The 23,103-nt window shown below is 43.1% G+C and overlaps 1 protein-coding gene across 5 annotated transcripts in view; it reads left to right on the forward strand.

Annotated features, from left to right (window-relative positions):
* CDIP1 (cell death inducing p53 target 1) overlaps positions 1-23,103 on the forward strand; it is a 35,379-nt gene that overhangs the window by 1,837 nt on the left and 10,439 nt on the right. Inside the window, exons 2-3 of one of the 5 annotated variants that reach the window (XM_048866818.2) lie at positions 10,084-10,196; positions 12,599-12,684. The exons of 2 other annotated variants lie outside the window; for them this stretch is intronic. The gene's annotated coding sequence lies outside the window, so the exon portion shown is untranslated. The remainder of the gene's footprint in view (positions 1-10,083; positions 10,197-12,598; positions 12,685-23,103) is intronic. 2 more of the 5 variants (XM_048866821.2, XM_048866823.2) reach the window with 2 other exon arrangements.

The following is a 23,103-nucleotide window of genomic DNA, read 5'->3' on the forward strand; positions in this document are numbered from 1 at the left end:
ACTTGATTAAATGTGGTAATGTTTTCTTTGGTGCACTTTTAAAACTTTATTGTAACTCTCATACAAGGTTTAAAAAAACCCTTCTTTATAATAGAAGTTATTCTGAGGCACTCATAACTTATTCAGAAGCACTTTGTGAACACTTCGAACATCAAGATCATTCCCCTTTGGCATCCTTTGGGCCTAATATGCCAAAATATTTGGAGTTCCACTTTGACATGGCATTGCTCTGAGCTCACCTTTATGTATTTACAAAGAAGGCCTTCCCCCTTTTCAAGTGAACCTGAGTGAGGTGGGGTAGGAAATAACTGTTTGGGGAGAAAGTGGTGATTAGTTATTGTTAACTTGTAAACAACTGGCGATGTGCTCTACCCTTATATAAGATCATGCTCTAAAGGTCTTTCAGTCAAAAATCTGTAACTGAGAAGACTGCAGGCCCCTATAGACACAGAGACAGGATTAAAATGACTTATTTTTTTCATTTCTTTTAGGTATCATGTAAGAAGTGAATCTTTAGGAGGGGTTTGAAACCAGAGAGGGGCTGGGGAGTGGTAAATGAGTGGAGTACTGCGATAGCCATCAATGGAGGAAGGAAGTGGGTGAAGTTCATGCATATAAACTAGTTCAGAGACTATAGGCCAGAGCACAGTTCTGAAGGACTTTGAGAGTGAGAACAAGAGTTTAAACCTGATGTGGTGGATAATGGGGGAAAGAAAGGGAAGGAATTCAAAGATGGGCATGACATGGTCTGAATGATGGGCAAGATCATAATTCTAGCAGGTGCATTTTGGAAATACAAGAGTAGTGATGTGAGTATTGGGGAGACAGGAGGAGGAAGTTGTAATCAGTGGTGCCTGTTCCTTTTTAAAGTTGAGGAGGGGGTCTTTCAGCCATGTTACTGACCCTGCATGTCCATGGCACTGGTAATTTCCAGAGCACACCTTTTAATTCTTTCACCCTGTCATATTGCAATGTGGGTGGCACAGGCAAATGCAGTTGTCTCATTTGTATTTAAAATGGGGGGTAATGTCAAATCTATATTAATTGCCTCTGATGTCAGTGCAGCTTCACACAGTTGGAAGCCTGAAAGGGGATGGGGGGTGAAGGGCCTTTTTTCTTTGATAGTAGAAAACTCAAAGGAAGGCCTGAGTTTGAATCAGTTTGGGAAGTAGAACAGAATGAGTGTGTCTGCTGTTAAATTCCTCAAGCTTCTGTTCTAACCTATTGGTGATCCTTACTGGATACTTTAGAAAGCAAAAAGCACTGAGGAACTTTATTATGTAAAAACTGATTTTTGTTGTTCCATGTAGAAAATACTGTTAAAAGCAGTGACTAATGCACAGCTCTTCCCAGTCTGGGGGTGGTTTGGCTTTGAAAGGAGACACAAGATACACACAGTCCTTTAGCATGTGCTCTGATCCAGAGATATTTGGTTGGAATATATGTAGCAAAGAGGTTGCAACTGGACCGTTTTGGAGAAGTTCCTTAATGCCCTCTTAAAAGGCCTATATTAGAGTTATAGGCTATGTCAAAGTTCCTTCCCCACTCTGAACTCTAGGGTACAGATGTGGGGACCTGCATGAAAACCTCTTAAGCTTACTTTTACCAGCTTAGGTTAAAACTTCCCCAAGATACAAACTATTTTACCCTTTGCCCTTGGACTTCCACTGCCGCCACCAAACATTTAACCGGTTACTGGGAAAGAGTTGTTTAGAAACGTCTTTCCCCCAAAAATCCTCCCAACCCTTACACCCCACTTCCTGGAGAAGGTTTGGTAAAAATCCTCACCAATTTGCATAGATGACCACAGACCCAAACCCTTGGATCTTAAGAACAATGAAAAAGCATTCAGTTTCTGAAAAGAAGAATTTTAATAGAAGTAAAAAGAATCACCTCTGTAAAATCAGGATGGCAAATACCTTACAGGGTAATTAGATTCAAAACATAGAGAATCCCTCTAGGCAAAACCTTAGGTTACAAAAAGACAGGAATATCCATTCCTTTCAGCACAGCTTATTTCCTCCGCCATTTAAAGAAATCATAATCTAACACATATCTAGCTAGATTACTTACTAAGTTCTAAGACTCCATTCCTGTTCTGTCCCTGGCAAAAGCATCACACAGACAGACCAAGACTATTTGTTTCTCCCTCCCCCCAGCTTTTGAAAGTATTTTGTCTCCTCATTGGTCATTTTGGTCAGGTGCCAGCTAGGTTATCCTAGCTTCTTAACCCTTTACAGGTGAAAGGGTTTTTCCTCTGGCCAGGAGGGATTTTAAAGGTGTTTACCCTTCCCTTTATATTTATGACAGGCTGTAATATAGATAATTGCTATAATCTGAAAGAGAGTGTGTTGGGATCTAAAGAAGTTTATTAAAATCTAATCTTTAAATGATTTTTGTAGGACCTAGAACAAAACAGAGTTTTGTCCTCCCCTGCTGACATCACTTCCAGAGTTCTGTGAACATAATGTCTGATGTGGCTGAACAAAGTTTGAGTTTGAGGTTGTGAGGCACTCTATTAGTTATTAAATACAAACAGGCATCTTAAGTTTAGTGTTGTGTAATGTTTGCCAAGTGCGAATAGGACAAAATGGCAGCCTGATAACATGGTGATTAGAATGAAATCATTAGAATGGGGGGTACATGCAGCAGTGGCAGAATTTACATTTTCAAGCTTCTAAACTGGCATACTAAACTGCTGGGTAAAAAACAAACCATGTACTTGCAGGTGCAATGCTTCCCCAGACTGAACGTGGCTGGGTGGTTGGTTGGGTGGTTTTGTTTTTGTGGCTGAGCTGATTCTGTTGTTCTGATCCCCTCCCCACACAACCTTTAATCATCTCTCCTAACTTAACTACATAGGAGGCTTGGACAGGATGTCCTGCTTGCACCCAAGGTGAGGAAGGGTGGTGAAAAGGTAATGGAAGCAAGCCTTGTGTTGCAGCTCTTAGGTAGTAAGATGATCTCTGTATCTGTGACATCATAGAGGAAAGCTTTAAATCTAGTTCTCTTCCATCCCCCCTCATGGCAGAAATGATATTTTATATGAAACATACCTATTGTATCAATTCATTTTTTAATAGGCAAAAGGTTGATTAAGGGCTTGACCCAGCAGCTTTTATGCAGGCAAAGCTCACTAAAATAAAGCTGATTGAAGGATCAGGCCCTTGAGCACTTTTATTTTCAGAGAGCAAGAGTGTCAACTTCTATCTTTTGATACAATATTTACATTGTTCTTCTTGTGCTTTGATTTCTGACAGAAGTAATTTGTGATCATGTGCAAACCAGAAAGAAAGCAACTTGATTTTCATAGGTTACGTTCCCTTAAATGCAGAACAAAGCATAGGCCTTTTTCAGCTATTAAAATGAACCAACATAGTGTAGTTGCCATGATGGACCAGACATTGTTTTCTTTAGAAGAAAGACAAGGTGGGTGAGGTAATATCTTATTGGACCAGTTTCTGTTGGTAAGAGAAACTTTACACTTCTTCGGGTCTGGGAATGGTACTTGGAGTGTCGCAGCTAAATACAAGGGTGGAACAGATTGTTTAGCATAAGTAGTTAACACATGTTACGATGGAGTATTCAAGGGTAAGTGGCTACAACAGCACTGTATACATACATCATTTTATTACTAGTACAGAGAGTCCCCTGGTGGAGGGTTTAGAGAGCACCATGTGCACTCTCAACATAAAATTATGATGATGGAAACACTTGGCTGCTGTGCTATGAGGTCATTTTGGGGAAACATTCTCTATAGATATTATTGAATTTTAGGTGTGGTTTTTGTACTGGTGAAAGATGCCTGTCTGACAGGCTTGGACTGAAAGCCTGTGTTTAACCTCAAGCCAGATGTAGCATGGGCAGTGAGTGATGAGACAAACTTCCTCCATGCTCCAAACCTGACCTGAAGGCACCTTTTCTAGAACTAGATCTACATTAGATCTATATTGGAAAGGGTTTACTGGTGTAGCTATACTGGCAACCCCTTCTAGTGGAGATGTAGCCTATACCGGCAAAAGAGTGCTTTTGCTGGTATAGTTTACATCAGTTTTATGAACAAAGTAAACTATACTGGCAAAAACGTTTTGTTGCTAGTATAACTGTGCCTACAATAGGGATTTTTGCCAGAATAAAAATGTCATATAGTAATGTCAGATAGTGGTGTGATTTTTTTATCAGCAAAAGCTTCTAGTGTGAACCTGGCCTAGGTGTGAGAAGGTAGCTTGGTCTTTGTGACTCATTCAGTCCTTTTTCTTTGTTAGAGAGAGTCAGAAATGCCATTGTGTTGATATTTTTGTAACATGTACACCTGGCTGCTGGGAACTGGATTGTTCACACAGGCAGCCTTCCAGGATAAATATGGTCAGTCATTGGTCGTCACCAGTCTTGGCTGGATTTGAGCCTGTGATGTGCTCACTAACATTAAGAATATAATGAATATGTTTGGAAAGGGTGCGAGCTGTGTGTATGTCCTGTAAAATGCCATCATTCAGGAGTCATCTCTGCAAGGTGAGTTTTCAAATAGAACTAGGCAGATGGGCTTTTTCCACTGAAACTGAGTCACAATTATCCATCAGTCTCTAAGTGGATGCATCTCACACAAACAGTTTAGTGAGGGGGTGTATGCTGGTGGACCTCAGTCTTCCTGCCTTCATTGTTTCTCTAACTTAATTACGCATCAGACTCTCCAGATAAATTAGATCAGATTTTCGCCCCCCCAAAAAGTGGTTTGAGGCCTAAATAGTTATTGCGTGAGAAGTAGAGTCCTCCAGATGGGATGTGAAGAATAGCTGAATATTAATTGCATTAAACCTAAACCACCATCACTCAGAAATCCCCTGTGTTCCCTCCAAAAGCCATGCAGCTGGAATGGCTGAAAAGAATGGCTGGAAGAGAAGGTATAATCTGTTAGACAAATGAATAATCTTAAATTCCTGTAGAGAACTATTGAAATATTGATTTTTAATTTTGCTCACAGAATAAAGATTGTTGGGTGGACTGATTTTAGCAAAACTTAACTGTGGCTTAGCACGGAGGGTGGATTCATTGCTTTGTTGTGGGCAGGACTGAGGTTGGCTGCAAAATAATTGCACAAGTAACAGACCTGCTGTAATTGCTCTCATCCTTTTGTTTTGAAATTGGGAGGCCCTGAGTTGTATAGTCGTGAAGTCTGCCAATATGCCACACAGCACGTTGCATTCTTCTGCTGTGGGTGGTGGGAATAGTTCCTCTTAACCCAATAGCATGACCCAAAAATGGGCCATTATCCATATTTTGAAGGGCTATTCTGCCAGAGTATCTGCATGACATTTAAATGCTGAGACAATTATCTTGTCTTTCCTTCCTTTTAATTTTTCAGGTTCAGGTTCTTGTCATTCAATGCTTTCCTGATGCTTCTGTGCTTCCTGGTGCCTGAAATTGCAATTCTTGACAGTGCTTCCTGCCTTTGACTGACAAGGGATGCTGTTAAAGATTTTCTCAGTCTGTCCTGTGATCTTTTCTCTCTTTCTCAATCATCTGTTTGTTCTAAGATGCAGGATTGCAGCAGGGGCATATTGTTTCCCTGGTATTATGGTAAAAAAATCCTCCAGGGATTGTTTGCGTTGTGCTTTTGCAGTTCTGTGTTACAAACAGTACCACTGCTTGGAACACTTTCAGAGTCTGAAGCGATCATCTTTCTCTAACACTGTTGCACCTATCCATATGTATATCATAATACTTTTTTAAAGCCTTGACTGTATCCCTCTAATTCTCGGGTTGCTGTCAGGCTTAGGTTTTCACTGATCTGCCATGCAAGACAAAATTGTGAGGGTTGTAGACAGTCCCACAGTGCATCACAACATTGCATTGTACCATCTCAGCATCTCAGAAACCCTGCAAGTTTTGACCACAGGGATAGAGGAAAATGCTTTCCCATTTTAAGCTAAGGATAATTTTGGGAGCCTCCTCTATTCTATATAACTTCACAATTAGGAAGATTGTGTGAACTAGTGTGAATCCTTTCGATGGCTTTCTTAATTAGAAACAGCCTGTGTAATTTTTTTAAAAATGTGTGTGTGGGAGAGGGCTTCAGGGATTCTTTTTATGTTCTCTTTGAAACACCTTGTGCTGGGTGATGCAGCTTCTCATAGTGGAGAGCTATTAAGCTTCTTCTGGGAGTCCATCAACTTACTGCACTGCTGACTGGAAGAGGCTTGTTTACCAATGACAAGTGGCACGTGCCAGGCTGATCATGCTGTCTCCCGTCACTTGTTGCTGGGGCAGTTTGAAGTTAATTTGTATTAGACACAACCAGAGACAGATTAAGATAACATTGTATCAAGAACAAAACTGTATTGATCAGGACTCTTGAAGTATTGCAGCCCATGACTTGAAATAACTGCTGCTTTTTATAGAATCTTGAGGCATTGTATATTTTCTCAAAGACTGGAGTTACCAATCGCCATTAAACTAACAAAAGTAGGACAGAGCTTGGAACACAGAGTGCAGTGTTTCTGTTAAGAATCCCCTCTGTTTTTGGATATGCCATGTTGTTTAGCCAACCAAACTAAAAACCTTCCTACTCAAGAAAGCGCTATAAATGTTCCACTACAGGAGTAAATTAACCACTTTGAGAATAAATTATTTGATGAGATGCTACATCCATTTGTCACATTTGCAGTACACATTTTTATATATCACAGTCTGTTTAATAGCTGTGAACTCACAAAAACTAAATTCAGAGTTGAAACTTCCAACTGCATCCTTAAGTGAGCCAAATGGGATCATATCTGGCAGCTGATAGCCTGGTTTGCATATAGTTATTAATCTTTAAAACAAAGTTTGTGCCTTTATTGCTGCCTTATGATTATAAAGAGGAGCTCTCAGTTTAAAAGAGCAAGCTTTCTGAAGGCTCAAAATACTCTCCCTGAAGTTGGAGAGAGCTGCAACCTTTCAGCCATCCTGGTCCTCCAAAAATCTGGCAAAACTCTGCCAGTACTGTGCGAGAAAGCAGGACCTGAGCTGCCTGCCTGTTCTTCTAACAAAAATCAGAGAAGTATTCTCTAAACTGTAGATTCCATTTTCATCCATCTCAAAAGGAGCAGGAAAGAACAGATTTTTTTTCCCACATCTGTGTGGTGCCATTGATTATGATGGTGTAAGTTAAGGATGGAGTAGGATTCCTTGACTCTGAATTTATTGGTGTATGGGATTTTGAGGCTAATCCTAAATGTTACTTTTTAATGTAGGGTGGATGGGAAAGGGAGGCAGAGTGTAAAGGGAAAATATTTCACTAGATTTTTTTTTCATTTCCTCTTTGGAGATGCCATCTGAATACATTTGTCCTTTGGAAGTTGAAAGATTCCTTTGAAACACTTTGCTTCAAAGTATGATTGACATAAGTCGAAATCCTTTAGCAGTTGTTTCAGGCTACACGAATTCATGCAGGTTGGTAAGAGACACTGTAAAATGGATTAGACTGATAGGAGTTCAGTTCTAATCTGGCTAAAGGGGTGCTCTCATTGAAAAGGCAGGAAGAGAGGTTTCCCTGGAAGCGTTTCACAGCCATGGCACTTGGTATCAGTCTCATGAAGGAGTGGCTACTCTTGAAAGCTTTAGACTTAGAAACTTGGTCGCCAATAATACATTTACCCTTCCGAAACAGTGATGTTTTAATTTACACTTACAAAAAGGAGAGGAGGGGGAATTGGAATCACCCAAATTTTAGGCTTGGGGAAATCTCTCTCCAAGTCCTCCTGATTTGGCCGGCAGGTGTTTCTTCCACTCCAGATAGGCGGTAGTCCTTGTACTCAGGTAAACCCTTATAAATGCTCCCTTTGTCAGGTGAGGGGAGGCAGAACTAGAATGGGTAACTTTGTCTAACACCCACCAGGAAGCTGCATTTCTCTGTGTAGGAAAGCTTTATTCAACCTTGACTAAGAAATGGATAATATGTTTCTCTCCTACAGGATCTCTTGTGATGAAGGTCCTTATTACTAACTTAATTAGAGGTAGGGGATTAGTACTCCTGATTTCTTCCTTGGTGGCGGCAGTTGGCATCCCTATTGGAGAGGGCCTTAGCAGACTCCACCAAGTTCCCTATTTTGTCAAATTATTGACAAATGAATCAGTGCAAGAGTAGAGCTCAAACTATTGTATTCCCAAGGATCTGTCTCAAGTGCGCCTAGCCTAGCTTCCTATAAAGCATCCCTCATAAGTAGGGCTTCTGTTTTTCAGGGTTTTTTAATTTCATTTTTCAGGGTTTATTTTTAACAATTTTTGAGTTTTTAATGTAGATGTCCAAAATCAGGGTTTTTGGGTGGGCTTTCTTTTTGTACAGTATATGCTGTCATGTGTAATTTCTCTGTAATGTTCCCTAGTGCATTTTAATGTACTACTATTTCAAACAGCACTAGGGAACATTTTCACAGGTTTGCCTTCACAATAGGCCTGTCTACACTAGAGAAATGTGCACTGGTGGACCTGTGTAATAATTTTGATCAGTGTCATTTTGGAGGGGAGAAGGGGACAGGGATAGAGGCGAAGCTGTGTCTCTCTGTGATTCAGTCACTCCAGATTACCTGCTGGGGTCTTTGAAATGCTGCAGTTGGAAGGTGATGTTAGTCCAACGTCTTGTGGGGCTTGCTGTAGGATATCCCTGACTTGGGTGGGATTCAAAAGAGGTTATAATCAAAAGTCTGCATCCTTTTGCAATCAGAAAATATTTTTCTTGTGAATTTTGGTGCCTGTGGAAGTGTCACACAGATAAAGGGGAAGTAATATGGTCTAGTGGTACAGGCATGGGACTGGAGGTTGGGAGAGCTGAGTTTAGTCCTGACTCTCCCACCTGCTCATTGTATGATCTTAGGTAAGTCACTTAACCTTCCTTAAGAACATAAAACAGCCATACTGGGTCAAACCAAAGGTCTGTCTAGCCCAGTATCTTGTCTTCCGACAGTGACCAGTCCCAGGTGCTTCAGAGGGAATGAACAGAACACGTAATCATCAATTGATACATCCATCCCTCCTCTGTTTCCCCACAGTAAAATGGGAATAATACTTGCCTTCCCTTGTAAGGTACTTTGAGATCTTTGGGTGAACGTTATTTGTTGCTGTAGCAGACTTGGCCTAGTCTAGTGCAGGTAAGTGCTGCATGAGCTCCCTATCCCAGATCTGTCAGTGAACCTTGAAGTCCTGACTTACATCTCTTCAGTGGCCTGCTTATTGAGCCCCAGTTATGCCAAATGAAGGCGTGGCTTTATGTTAAGTATGTGTTTGTGGGGATCACACGTTTTTCAGCTCATCCTGCACTTTCTTTTCTCCTGTTTGATGTATCACTGTACAGAATCAGGCCAACCATGTTCAGGTTGTGTCCCTTCTTGGCATCTGCCGAAGGGCTGCCTGGAGGTCTGGGTAGGGTCTTGAGGCCTCAGTGGCTTTTTGTCTCACCTGTAGAGGTGACCTGCTGCTCTAGCCCTGCCTGGTAAGGGAGACAGCGCAGTTAGGAGCAGGGAGAAGGAAGTGGCCTAACCAATAAGTTGTCCTCTCCCTGAAAGACTGATTCATGCAAAGGCCAAGAGCCCTCTGTGACACTCTGTACCTTGGGGGAACACCCAGCACGCCCATGTTCATCTTTGTAAAATGATAGTGTGGTATCCAATGCAAAGTTTGTTCCGTCAGGGGTCTTTGGAAGGCTCATGATGTACTGAGCATTGTTGTTATAGTGTTATAGTAATGTTAACTATATACATGAAATTATAACCTTTATGAGGCTGAAAAATGTATCCTCATGGCTTAAAGCAAGCCCAGACAAAAACTCTCCAGAAGCAGAGGGGCAGTTCACACATCAACAGGGCATGGATGGGACAAACCAAGCCCAGCCTCACAGGAACAATAGCCGCTGGCCTAGGCAGCAACAGAAGAATCTGTTAGACTCTCAAGGGAGGCACCCCCTTCCTTTGGTCAGTTTGGAACTGCGATGAGGTAATGCTCACCTGACTCTGAAGGGGTGGGGAGCAAAGCCAAGAGAGAAGAAAGGACATGATGAAAAAGAAGAGATATTTGCTATGCTCTCCATCTCTCTTCCACCTACATCTACAGACCCCACGCCAAGTGACTGAAATGCCGATGAAAGAGGAGATCCTTTCTGAAGAGCAACCAGCCAGCCTGTGGTGAGAAGCATCTAAGTTTGTAAGGACATTGAAAGTGATAAGGTCAGCTTAGAATGCGTTTTGCTTTTATTTCATTTGACTAAGTCTGACTTATGCTTTGACTTATAATCACTTAAAATCTATTTGTTTATTCTACCTGGAGCAGTGCATTTGGATTGCAGCATGTCAGAGACTCCCTTTGGGATAACAAGCCTGGTACATATCAATTTCTTTGTTAAATTGATGAACTCATATAAGCTTGCAACATCCAGTGGGCATAACTGGACACTGTAAGACAGAGATCCCTAGGGTTGTGTCTGGAACCGGAGATATTGGCTAGTGTCATTCGTTTGCAAGTAGCTGGGAGCAGCTTACATGCCAGAGGCTGTGCGTGAACAGCCTGGGAGTGGGGGTTCTCACAGCAGAGCAGGGTAAGGCTGGCTCCCAGAGTCAAGGATTGGAGTGACCTAGCAGATCACTGGCCCAGATAACACCAGAGGGGAGCGTCATAACCTCTTTCCTTCCTAACCACAGAAGGATGAGTAGTGAATTGGTGGGGATGAGAAGAACACTGAGTTGGGGGTGGTGAACTGGCAGAGAAGAGGGGCATGAGGGGAAGGCAAAGGGCCTAGTACTTCCCATACACGTACATGTGAAATTCTAACATGTGAACAAGAAAGTGTCTCCTCCAGAATGGAACTAGAGCCTTGTTTTGTGATGTAACCGAACCTTCCCTAGTGGCTACACTGAGCACTTCCCAAGCACTTGTGAGCAAAACTGGGTTCCGGCTTCCAGAGGTGAAAGTTTGGTGCTCTCGCTACTGCCCCCTTAGAGCCATCTCCCCAAACACATATCAGCTTAGCTGGGGAGTTCTGTTAGCTTCTGTGTTATGCAACAGTGCCTATGTGTGCTCCTGGTGTGTATGAACACATGTGTAGTGATATGTCTAGCACCCAGAAATGTGCAGGGGTAAGGCACACCACAAGCTGGCAGAGTAGACTTAGCGATAGGCACCCCTAACATTTTTCAGGGTATCAGAATGAGTTACCCCATGTGTGATCTGGGATCTTCCCAGTGTGTCCATGTGTTAATCCTGAGCTAAATTTTGAGGGGGCTTAGTGAGGCGCAAAATACAATGTGACTGCTAGCACCAAACTGTTAAAAGGAACTAAATCCCTGTTCTGGCAAGGAGCTGCTAGAAGTATTGGTCATTCCAGTGCCTCTGCATTTAAGAATAAGCCTGCACCATCTGTTGTGTTCCATACCTCGTGAATGCAGGAAGATCTAATTACATCCTGTGAGCAGTAAGTAGTGTTTGCAGCACACAAGCCAGCAGTACAGCAAGTGCAAAGTTCTTCACTTAGGAAGGAAAAATCAAATTCACAGCTACAAAATGGGGAATAACTGTCCAGGTGGTAGTACTGCTGAAAAGGATCTGGGGGTTAGAGTGGTTCACAAATCGAATGTGAGTCAACAATATGAGGCAGTTGTGAAAAAAGCTAATACTATGCTGGCTGAATGGAAGACACGAGAGGCAATTGTACTGCTCTTCTTGGCACTGGTGAGGCCTCAGCTGGAGTACTGTGTCCAATTCTGGTTGCCACACTTCAGGAAAGATGTGGATAAATTGGAGAGAATCCAGAGGAGAGCAACAAAAAGGAGGATATAAGGTTTAGAAAACCTGACCTATGAGGAAAGGTTAAAAAAAAAAATTGGAGATGATTAGCCTTGAGAAAAGAAGACTGAAGGGGGACCCCATAGCAATCAGTCTTCAAATATGTTACAACACTGGCAGACCAGATGCCAGCTCTTGCCTAAGTCCTTTGGGCATTAGCTAAGAGCTGATGGTGTCACAGTTGGAGACCAGACCAGGTTACCTGTGTGTTCATTTTGCTCAAAATAGATATTAGTCTTATAAGAATGTATTTAGAGTCTATGAAATGCTTGTACGTTGCTGTGTGCATTAATCTCACTTATAATAGCTACATTCCCTGTTATAAGGTAATAGTTACAGAGCAAACACTTAACTATCAACCCCCACATTCAAGAGAGAGACATTACTCAGTGTGAAACACGGGAGGTATTACCTCCTGCCCAGCAAAAGAAGGCCCATAGACACCAGACAAACCATTGTGGAACATCAGAGGACAAAAGACCTTGTTGATTGCTTCCCCCCATACCCGCATGAAGAGGAGATGTGCACATGAACTTGTCCATCTTGAATTCTGGGGGGAAAGGAATAAAAATCCATGACAAGAAACCTCATCTTTTTGGCTGTTTGGCCAAAGACACTAAACTGAAACCAGAGATCCTCAGGGGCTGCCTCCTGCGGCTGCCCTGAGAGACACTTTGAACTGACAGATCACTACAACTCTGTCGCTCTTAGGATTTAGATGATAACTTATTTGTGTGTATATGTTTGCTTGCTTTAATTGGTAAATAACTGTCTTATTTCTTTTTCCTAGTGAATAAACCTGTGGATAGTTTATTACAGGATTGGCTACAAACATTGTCTTTGGCATAAGATCTAGGGTACCAACTGATTTGGGGGGTAAGTGACTGGAAGCCACCTGAGTGTGTGGTGGTTTTTTTTTTTGTGTGTGTCGGGGGGTGGTAAGTGACCATTTATCACTAAGTCCAGTTTGTCTGGGTGGCAGGATAAACTGGAGAGTCTCAGGGTACTGTCTGTGACTCCATGGTAAGACTGTTATAGTGATCCAGGAGTCCACGTTTGTTATTGGCTTGGTGAAATCTAATTATAGAACATACCATCAGCTTGGGGTGTCTGCCCTGTTACTGACAATCTGCCCTCAGGTAGGCACTCACAGTCGTGAGCCACTCCAGACAGTGTGACATGTTAAAGTCTGTTTTAAAGAGGACAGTGTTCAATATATTTTCCATGTCCACTGAAGGTAAAACAAGAAATAAAGGGCTTAATCTGCAGCAGGGGAGGTCTAGGTTAGATATTAGGGAAACCTTTCTAGCTATAAGGATAGTTGAGTTCTGGAATAAGCTTCCAAAGGAGGTTGTGGAATCACCATTATTTGAAGGTTTCTAAGAACAGGTTGGACAAACCTGTCAAGGATGGTCTAGATTACTTGGTCCTGCCTCAACACAGGGGACTGGACTAGATGACTCTTGAGGTCCCTTCCAGCCTTACATTTCTATGATTCTATAAGCTCCCTTCTGTGGAGATATCTTTAGCAGGGTCTATGTGTCATCTTTTCACTTAGCACTATCTCATGGCCCACAACTCATTAAGTTGATCTTCCTGAGTGGGTGCCACGTGGCTTTCAGTTTCTGGTTCACCCTTTCCCCCCCATCTTTATCCTCCTGGTAGACAACTCCATAAAAACAATGCAGCATCTGGTGAGAAGCAAGCAACCTCCTCCAAGGCTGCAGGGTCCGCTTAATTGGGATTCAGTTTCTCTATCTTAGAGCATGGCTACGCTTGCAGATGTAGAGCTCTTTGAGTTAAACCAGCCTTGGTAGAGCGCAGTAGAGAAAGCGCTGCAGTCTGTCTACACTGACCGCTTCAAGTGCACTGGCGTGGCCACATTTGCAGTACTTGCAGCAGCATTGGGAGCGGTGCATTATGGGCAGCTATCCCAGCATGCAAGTGACTGCGATGTGCTTCCCAAATGGGGGTGGGGTGGAGTGTGACAGGGAGTGTGTTGTGTGTATGTGGGGGGAGAGAGTGTTTTTTTGGGGAGCTGAGAGCATGTCAGCCTGCTGTCTTGTAAGTTAAGACAGCAGCAGACTCCCCTCGTCCTCCCCACCCCCCCTCACACACACACAGCATTCCACACTAATGGTTGCTTTGTCTCGGAGCAGATAAGCAGCTGGCTGTCAGAAACGGAGCTTTCAAAGGGCATTTCCGCATTCCTGTAGCCGATTCCAAACAATGACAAGGGTGGTCACTTGACTTAAGGGGATTATGGGATGTTTGCGGAGGCTGATCAGAGCGCAGTAAAGCAACACCTCGTTCACACTGGTGCTGCGGTGCTCCAGCAGGGGCGCAGCAAACGTTATTCCACTCACCAAGGTGGAGTACGAGCAGCACTGTAGCCGCAGAGTCAGCGCTCTCCATGCCTTTGTCAGTGTGGATGGGTAGTGAGCTAGTGCACCTGGGGCTCCTTTATTGCACTGTAACTCGCAAGTGTAGCCAAGCCCTTGGGTACTTACCATTGTATCTGAGCACCTCACGATCTTTAATGCTTGCCTGCAAACCCCTGTGAAGTAGGGCAGGGCTGTTATCCCATTTTACAGATGGAAAACTGAGCCACAGAGAGGCCCAAGGTCACAAAAGAAGTGGGGCAGGGAATTGAACCCTGGTTTCCCAAGTCCTAGGCTGGTGCCCTCATCATTGAACCATCCTTAGTGAGTGTTTATATATTGTCTTTCTCTGGAACATTGCCTCAGTGATTATGCCCCACCCGCATCTGTTAGCCCAAGGAAGGTGTCCTGAAGCTGTGCCTAGCTTACCATGCTATCCAAAATCTAAGGTCTTCCACTGCCAGGAGTCCACCTTCTAGATGAAAATTTTGTCTTTCATAAGCTTTGGTTGAGTATCTCCAGGCCCTTTGCAAATATTAGCTAAACCTCACACCATCACTGAGTTAGTGTTGTCATTTTGCAGTTGGGGAAATTGAGGTACAGATCAGCTAAGTGACTTGCCCATGGTGTCTCAGCCTGTGGCAGAGTTGGGAAAAGAACCCACGTCTCCTGTCTCCCAGGGTTCTGTTTTAACTGCAAGACCATGTAGCCTTGCTAGAAATGACCATGGAATCTGAAAAATCAAACATCTGACTTAGAGGATATTTCTCACAAGTCTTCAGTAACAACAGCCACGTCACATTTATAGCAAGCAAGCACAACTTCCCTAGTGCTAAGATCAGAATATCTGCAGAGAGAGAAAATGGAAAAATCCACACCCCTGAGCGACGTAGTTAAACCGATCTAATCCCCGGTGTAGACAGTGCTAGGTAGATGGAAGAATTCCTGTGCAAATGGGAGACCTCTCCTGTCAGTGTAGGTAGTGTCTACACTTTACAGTGAAGGACGACAGTGGTGTGGCTGCAGCATTTCAAGTGTAAACAAGCCAACTGCGGCATGAACTCGGCCTTGTCCTTCCTGCTTGTTTCATGGGATACATTTTATTGCAGTAAACAGTAACCTATTAAACTGTATCTGATCTGCATCTGATGAAGTGAGCTGTAGCTCACGAAAGCTCATGCTCAAATAAATTGGTTAGTCTCTAAGGTGCCACAAGTACTCCTTTTCTTCTATTAAACTGTACATTCCAGCAGAAGAAAATAGGAAGAGAAGCACTTTGTATATGCAGTGATGAATTTTCTAATGCTTTGCAGAATTGCTGCATTTGGAGTTTATCTAAAATAGGAATATTTATCTTATTTCAGTCAATAATATGTTAAACCACAAAACAATGTAACAAGCCCATCATAGATTACTGCTGGACAGACTATTAGACTACATTAGTTATAGTGCTATGGACGATTGTTATTTGGGGTTTATGAAAATTTAGACTAGAGATTAGATCCAGGTATTGGGCCATATCCATTTGCCACTGAAATCAAGGAGAGACTTTCCACTGAATTTGTGGAGCATTTGATTGGGCCCACTGTGAGATGTGCACATTTCTTTGCCAACGTGTCTCAGTTCTGGCCTTCAGCACCCCTGCCATTCTAGCTTTGGAGCTGTTCTAGAGCAGAGACTTGTAAGGGATAGAAGAATTAAGATTTGGGTTCTGCTGTTCATTTTAAGTGAGTTAATTATATCCACTATAACACCCAGAGTATACTGAAGCCTGCCCTTTGTGTTCTGAATCCGCCTCACTGTCAGTGCAGGGCAAGACAGCAAGTAATTGTGGGGATATTAATTTCTCAATGATTAATGCTACAGCCTAGTGTGCGTTGTGCTCTGGGTCTCCATGTTATTCTTAGAAAAATGTCTGAAGAAACAAATACGGTGCAAAGTATAACGCGTGTCTGAGCTTTCCTTGTGTGCTCTCGTTTAGCAGTATCAAGGCTGGGATTTGGTTTCTGTTTAAGGTTTTAGTTTTAAGTGTTGATTAAAGAGCTGCAGCCTAATTTGCTGTTTAATTTTTAATTTTTTTTAAGCAGGCTTGTTTTAAATGTTCAAGTTCACCATCTCCTGCTAACTCTGCTCTGGCATTGCCAGTGCTGAAGACAAACAGTGCATGATCAAAGCAGCCCACCTGGAGGCACAAGGTCCTTCTGAGTGCTCCTCCCACGGTGTAACCCTTTGAGGGATGCTGGGGGAGAATCAGCCTTTGTTTTCTTTGGGAATTTATTTGCAGTTTTTCCTGATCTCTCTCATTGTGGAGTTGGGTGGGAAAAACTAATCTGATTTTCTAGCTGAGGAGCAGGTGAACCCTAACAGCAGCATGCTGTTTGTTTCGTGCTTGTAATTTATTTCCCTGGGAATGTTGCCTTGGATGCAGCATCTGGTTTTCAGTGAGGTTTCTACTGCTCATTTAGTTTTCCAGCTGCGTTAACTGAGGCACATGGAAGGTCAAGTGACTTGCCCAAGGTCACTTGATAGAATGAGTGGCTCAGCGGTGACTGGAACCCAAGATCTTCCTGCAGAGAAATGCAGGCTGTAGATCAGGGATGGGAAGCATCATCTGTCTGACTCAGATGGATTTGCCAAGGTGAATGTCGTTATTTTTCTATGCAGGCAGCCCTTTTTTTTTGTTTTGTGTTTCGTTTGTAAGTACTGCTTTTGTCCTGCTCTGCCAGCGGGTCTCTCCAGCCCTGCACCAAAGAAGCTTGCCACCCTGGCAGCAGCAATATTTCTACAGCTGGAAGCTGGCGGCAGAGTGTGAGTGGCAAATTCTTTTTGGGAAGAGGGTGCCAGTGTAGATTTGGCTCTTTCAGCATGGTGTGGCTCTGCTCCTGGAGGATAATGCTAAATACATACAGCCTGTGCCCAGGAAAATACAGTAGAGTAGCTCAGAAATATAACTGACCTTTCATTAGAGCTAACTGGATTTCTAACCATTTCCACTGCACATGCAAACTGTAGTCACACCCTTTTGCTGTCTTGCCCAGTATCTGGTGGTAACAAGTGTTGGTTTGTGAGCAGGTACTCTCAATGGGTGAGAGAAAGGGAGTGTGCGACACAGCCAGGGTGATGTCCAGTTCAGCTGTCAGTTATTTATTCTTTTCCTCGCTTCCCAGCATACTCCCCAGTCTGCAGAACATGTTTTAGTTTTATCCTTGGTAAAATATATTTAATGTCTTTAGTGCCTTTGATCTTCAAGGGTTCCAAAGAGCTTTACAAGGTACACATTCCTGAAAAGAGACCTGTAAAAGAAACTCAAAATTGGGTCTGTGTCCTGTTCTTTTTGTTGGAGGAAGTGTGGGAGGATTCTGCTTGTTGAGCAGTATCAGGAATCTTGAGCCTTTTGCTCTCTGCTGTGCTGGAGATCTTGTTAGGGCCCAGAGATGTACACTGGAAGCATTCTCAGTCCTTAATGGAAGGGCCTGGGATGCTAAATCTGTAACAGAGTTTTAATTCTGTGGGTTTGTCAGGTATTGATTTAAATGAATTTTAAACCAAACAAGATTTAGGAAGTGATTTTTATTCAGATTCTCTATCTCAATGGCTTACATTTTGTTTCCTTGGTGCTTATGATACTGACTTGTAATCCTAGTTTTGCCACATTAGCCAAGACCTGAATTGCTAATGAAAAATCAAGCGGAATGCTCCCTGCTTAACAAACAAAAACAAACATGAAGCGCCTGAGTTTTATTTCTCAAATACATCAGTAGCAAAAAAGGGCTGTCATAAATATAAAGGGAAGGGTAACCATCTTTCTGTATACAGTGCTATAAAATCCCTCCTGGCCAGAGGCAACATCCTGTTACCTGTAAAGGGTTAAGAAGCTCAGCTAATCTGGCTGGCACCTGACCCAAAGGACCAATAAGGGGACAAGATACTTTCAAATCTTGGGGGGGGGAGGGCTTTTGTTTGTGCTCTTTGTTTACAGTGGTTGTTCTCTCTTGGGACTGAGAGAGGCCAGATAGAAATCCATCTTCTCCAACCCATCCTAATCCAAGTCTCCAATATTGCAACCAGTATAGGTAAACCAGGCAAGGCGGATTAGTTTCTTTTGTTTTATGTGACTTTTCCCTGTGTTAAGAGGGAGGTTTATTCCTGTTTTCTGTAACTTTAAGGTTTTGCCCAGAGGGGGATCCTCTGTGTTTTTGAATCTGAATACCCTGTAAAGTATTTTCCATCCTGATATTACAGAGATGATTTTTACCTTCCTTTTTTTTTTTAAAATAAAATCCTTATTTTAGGAACCTGACTGATTTTTCCATTGTTCCAAGATCCAGGGGTTTGGGTCTTTGATGATTTTGTAACAAATTGGTTAGGATATTATTCTCAAGCCTCCCCAGAAAAGGGGTGTGTAGGGTTTGGGGGGATATTTTGGGGAAAGACATCTCCAAGTGGTCTGTTTCCCTGTTCTTTGTTTAAAATGCTTGGTGGTGGCAGCATACTGTTCAAGGACAAGGAAACGTTTGTACCTTGGGGAAGCTTTTAATCTAAGCTGGTAAGAATAAGCTTAGGGGGTCTTTCATGCGGGTCCCCACATCTGTACCCTAGAGTTCAGAGTGGGGAAGGAACCCTGACAAGGGCACAAACCCGTATTTTGTTTCCCTTGCAGGTTCGCTTTAGCCTTCCAGCTGAATGATCCTCAGAAGGGAGTTTAGCTCCTGATCCGTCATGAAGGCTGGCATACTGAACAGTCTGGTGCTACTTAAAAGTGACTTGCAAAGAGTGTGGAAATTGTTTCGTGGCTTTTTTGCTGCTTCATGATGTATAAATGAAACCTGACAGATTATTATGATTATTTTTAATCTTAGCAATGTCAGGCATGTCAAGTTTTGCCTTCCCTGTTTTTCTTCTCGAGTCCTCCAAGAGGGCCTTCAGCCCTCCTGTGAAGGTGGAGGGAAAATACTGTTGTTAAAGATTCAGCTCCCAACAGATTGGCCAATGTTTTGCGTTTGCTGTAACAAAAAGCAAAAGGAAAAATAGAGCTTTAAATGGTCTGACAAAAATACCTTCCTCCCCCTATAGCTTCGATTTCAGCATCTTGTGATGTCACCTGCCACTAGCTCTCCAGACAGCCGTAGAGTCCTCCAGCAGAAACAGGGTAGAACAGACCATATGTTTCTAGTGTTAAAAACAAGCAGGAAAAACGGCTGCTTCTTTTTAGGGGGTAGCAGCTTTCTGCATACACCTTAGAGGAACAACAAGGAATGCATAGATGTTTCTTACCCTTTACATGTCTCTCTTTATGGGCACATTCTTCCAGTGGGAAAAGGGACTTGGTGTGCTCGGCAAGTGCTTCCGATGGCCTCATTTGTTTATACAGAATTTAAACTTTCATTTACAAACTGATTCAGTTCTTAGCTCTTTTTTCTTTGTAGCAAAGAAAACATTCTGGCCCTGACCTGTTGTGCAGCTGTCTTGCTGAGTCTGCAGAATCACAACCTGAAACAATAGCTTGGCAAGGTGTGAACTGCCTCTGTTCCTCTTAAGAGGATGTTGATTCAGAAGCCTAATGATGACATTTTAATTGCTAGCCTTATTATCTGTTTCATTTCTGGTTATTTTAGCAAAGCTATCTTGCTGCCCACCATGTTTTTTCCAAACCGATCCTTGGAGGGGGTTATTTTCCATGACACACTGGTGTGCCCATCAGTGGGGTTCAGTTGTTGAAAGGGAGCTATGTGGTCAAAACTTTTCAAATGAAGTATTTAGAAAAAAAACCAAAAACCACGCACACACAACCATAGCACTCCCTTGGGGCCATCGTAATCTTTGAAACTAACACTTTAATCGCATTGTCTATTACGGGGTGGCCAAACTTACTGGCCCTCCAAGCCACATACGACAATCTTCAGAAGTTCGAGAACCGGGACAAATCTGCCGGGAGCTGGGGGTTGGAGCTTCAGCCCCACTCCTGCTGAAGCCCTGAGCCCTGGCAAGTGCGTCCTACAGGGCCGAAGCCCTGAGACGACACCCCCTCCCCGCTGGGCAGAAGCCTCTACCGCACCACCCTGCTGCAAGGCAGAGGTCTTGAGCTTCCCCCCCCAGTCTGGTAGGTGGAGAATGGGGTCCGTGGGGGACTTCGTGAGCTAAACCCTAATGGTAAAAGAGCCACATGTGGCTCGCGACCCAGTTTGACCACCCCGCTCTATTAGAATGGGCAGATCCTGCCTACCCTGGGCAGGAGCAGGTATTCAGTGGGACTATACAATACTATAGTTTAGTATATCCCTTTTCTCTGTTCTCTGAAGATCCTCTCTCTGTCCTACCTCACTGCCTCGATCTTATAGCACCTTAGGCTTTCTCTACACACATTTGCTCTAGTTTATTGACACTCTTATTTTGGCTTAAAATGGGGCTTATTTCAGTTTAGTTTCCATCAGTTAAGAATAGACTTAAGCTAAACAGAAATAAGCCTAGTTTAAACTGATAGTGTCCACATACCTTTTGCAGCCCTTTAACTGTATCAGTTTAAAATACTTGCACCTTGAGTTAAGCCAGTGAAACTTTGTATATAGAAGATGAGCCCTTCAACTGATTGGTACAGCCACTGCCTGTCCAGCCCAGGGGGACTGGACGCATTCCTTTGGGAATGCGTCAGTCGGCACTGCTCTTCACTAGGCCACATCTGAGATACCCCATTATCTTCCCCTCCTAACATCCTGAATGAAAGTGACTTACATGTTGTAGAGCAGCATTCTGACTTGTTGCAATTTGGAGGAAATGGCAATTTAGCTGCCACAGGCAGAGAGGGGTGAGCAGTTGGTGTTTTAATGGTTGCTTGAAGGGTCAGTCCCTCTGAGTATTTAAAAGATGGGTTATTCCTTAAGGGTTTTTATTCCCTATTTCCAGTGTGCAGAAGTTTATCTCACACACTGAAAAAAAGTGTATTAGCCCTAGAAACAGGAGAGAGGCTTGTGGCCAGGGTAATTTCTGGACTGAGAGTTAGGATTTAAGATATCTACTGTATTTAACTCTTGCCCCACCCTGCCAAAATCTGTAGAGGCTTTAAGGTGACTGGCAAACACAAAGTGTGGGTTTGTGCTCTCTCTCTCTGCTTTATGATTTATAAAAAAGGCCTCCTGGGTTTTTTTTTCCCCCTCTCCCTGGGTTTTCATGTAAGACATATAGGTCTTGTCTACCCTGGAAGAATATCTGGATGAGTCGTGAATATTAGGATAATTGAGATTACAAGTACCAAGTAAGTGATACCTGAGCAACTGAGAGGGGGGAGTGACTTTTTAGTGAAAAGATTAGGGTTTAAAATGTAATGGTTTTGTTTATCACTTATTTAACTCAAACACTCTGTGGGGCAAAACAGCTCTCTTAAAGGATTTAATACCTCTTCAGTTCAGTGCTGGGAGAGCTCTCAATCCATATGTGAGTCACTTGTGGAGACCCCAAGTACAAATGGGGAAGAGCAGACCTGACATTCCTGTTATTTCAATGAAGCTAAAATGGGCATAAACCCAATTTCTGTCTTTCTAGGTCACGCGGATAGAATGATGATCTAGAGAGATGCTGCAAATTGATTAAGCTACTCTGAAATAAGTACTGCTTTCCCCCGGGCATTTGAAAATGGAGACTGGCGAAGACTGTAATTGTTCGAGGGGGATTTGTAGTGGATTTTCCCCAAGTGCTGCACTTATGATGCATTTTGAAATTACGTCAAGGGTGCCCTAGAACATAAATCTAAGGGCTTGTCTTCATGTACTGGTACAGCTGTGCCACTGTAGCGCTTTAGTGAAGATGCTACTGTGCTGACGAGAGAGCCACTGTAGCGCTGTCTACACGTGGGGTTAGGTCAGTATAACTGTTACTCAGGGGTATGGATTTTTCACACCGCTGAGTGATGTAGTTATTCTGATATAGGTCTGTAGTGTAGATCTGGCTTAAGTAAAGAAATAGAGACATCTGAAGACATATGGGCCTTGATCGGTGGATCTCAAACTTTTGTACTGGTGACCCCTTTCACAGAGCAAGCCTCTGAGTGCGACCCCCCCCTTATAAATTAAAAAATACTTTTTTGTATATTTAACACCATTATAAATGCTGGAGGCAAAGTGGGGTTTGGGGTGGAGGCTGAGAGCTCACAACCCCCCGTGTAATAACCTCGCAGCCCCTTGAGGGATCCCAACCTCCAGTTTGAGAACTCCTGGCCTTGATGGATTCACTTGCTCCCCTGGAGATATCAGAAGGTTCCTGGATGATTAAAAGTTTGTAAGAGAAGAGGGTGATGTATGATTGAATTGTGATGATGTGGTAAGATTTTTCTGCAGTTTCCTACAAAATTATCCTTGACTGGGTTACGCTTTGAGTGATCTATTACAAAAGAAACAGGGAAGGTCATTGGAAAAATATGAGCAGAATGAACAGGCAAAAGGAGCTAGAAGTCGTAACAGGTGGAAGTTAGTGTCTCCCTCCCTCAATTTAGCTTTCTGTGAAATGGATATAATGCTTCACAGAGGAGACTTGCTGTATGTTTGAAGTTTCTTGAGAAAGGTGAGTGTGTGTTGTATAGATTTGTCCTTACTCGGGTACTTGCCTTGTTTAATTTTTCATGTCAAGGCCTTGTCTGCGCCTTGCTTAGCAGCTACATGGAAGACACATGGTTCAGAGACAGGCGGTAGAAGAGCAAGCAAAAATTACATCCCAGTTCTGGGCATCTCCAAGTCACTCTTCCCCTTCTCTACTGCAATGGGAGTCTGGAATCCCAGTCCTTAGTGCTAGACTCTGCTAAGGGGATGAAATTCCACTAGAACGGAATGTGATGCCATGAATTCTCCGCTGGCAGAGTCTGAGCTGTTTAATTACTGCTGCATTTCAGTGCCGTTTGCCCCAATAGCCAGTAACCCTGGTTAACGGT

The sequence above is a fragment of the Caretta caretta genome, chromosome 10 (assembly GCF_965140235.1).
Source record: "Caretta caretta isolate rCarCar2 chromosome 10, rCarCar1.hap1, whole genome shotgun sequence".
Lineage (NCBI taxonomy): Eukaryota > Metazoa > Chordata > Testudines > Cheloniidae > Caretta > Caretta caretta.